The sequence below is a fragment of the Oncorhynchus keta genome, unplaced genomic scaffold, assembly GCF_023373465.1.
Source record: "Oncorhynchus keta strain PuntledgeMale-10-30-2019 unplaced genomic scaffold, Oket_V2 Un_contig_4849_pilon_pilon, whole genome shotgun sequence".
Lineage (NCBI taxonomy): Eukaryota > Metazoa > Chordata > Actinopteri > Salmoniformes > Salmonidae > Oncorhynchus > Oncorhynchus keta.
Genome location: NW_026287995.1, coordinates 142,081 through 143,061, shown reverse-complemented (window position 1 = coordinate 143,061; position 981 = coordinate 142,081).

The following is a 981-nucleotide window of genomic DNA, read 5'->3' as shown; positions in this document are numbered from 1 at the left end:
GGTCTAGTCTAGGTCAGGTCTAGTCAGGTCAGGTCTAGTCAGGTCAGGTCTAGTCAGGTCAGGTCTAGTCAGTCAGGTCTAGCTCCATATTAGGTCAGGTCTAGTCTAGTCTGTGGCCCAGTCTGCTTTCTAGGTCTAGTCAGGTCTAGTCTAGTCAGGTCAGGTCTAGTCTGGTCAGGTCTAGTCAGGTCAGGTCTAGTCAGGTCTAGTCAGGTCAGGTCTAGTCAGGTCAGGTCTAGTCAGGTCTAGTCAGGTCTGGTCTAGTCAGGTCTAGTCTGGTCAGGTCTAGTCAGGTCTGGTCTAGTCGGGTCTGGTCTAGTCAGGTCTAGTCAGGTCTAGTCTAGTCGGGTCTAGTCAGGTCTAGTCAGGTCTGGTCTGGTCAGGTCTGGTCTAGTCGGGTCTAGTCTAGTCAGGTCAGGTCTAGTCTAGTCTAGTCTAGTCAGGTCTAGTCAGGTCTGAGTATAGTCGGGTCTGGTCAGGTCAGGTCTAGTCAGGTCTGGTCTAGTCAGGACTAGTCAGGTCAGGTCAGGTCAGGTCTAGTCAGGGTCTAGTCAGGTCAGGTCAGGTCTAGTCAGGTCTAGTCTAGTCAGGTCTAGTCTAGTCAGGTCTAGTCTAGTCAGGTCTAGTCAGGTCAGGTCTAGTCAGGTCTAGTCAGGTCAGGTCTAGTCTAGTCAGGTCTAGTCAGGTCTAGGTCAGGTCAGGTCTAGTCAGGTCTAGCCTAGTCCTAGGTCAGGTCTGTCTGTCAGGCCTGGTCAGGTCTCTGTCTGGTCAGGTCTAGTCAGGTCAGGTCTAGTCAGGTCTAGTCAGGTCTAGTCAGGTCTGGTCTAGTCAGGTCTGGTCTGGTCAGGTCTAGTCAGGTCTGGTCTGGTCAGGTCTGGTCTAGTCAGGTCTAGTCTAGTCAGGTCTGGTCTAGGTCTAGTCAGGTCTAGTCAGGTCTAGTCTAGTCAGGTCTAGTCAGGTCTAGTCTAGTCAGGTCTAGTC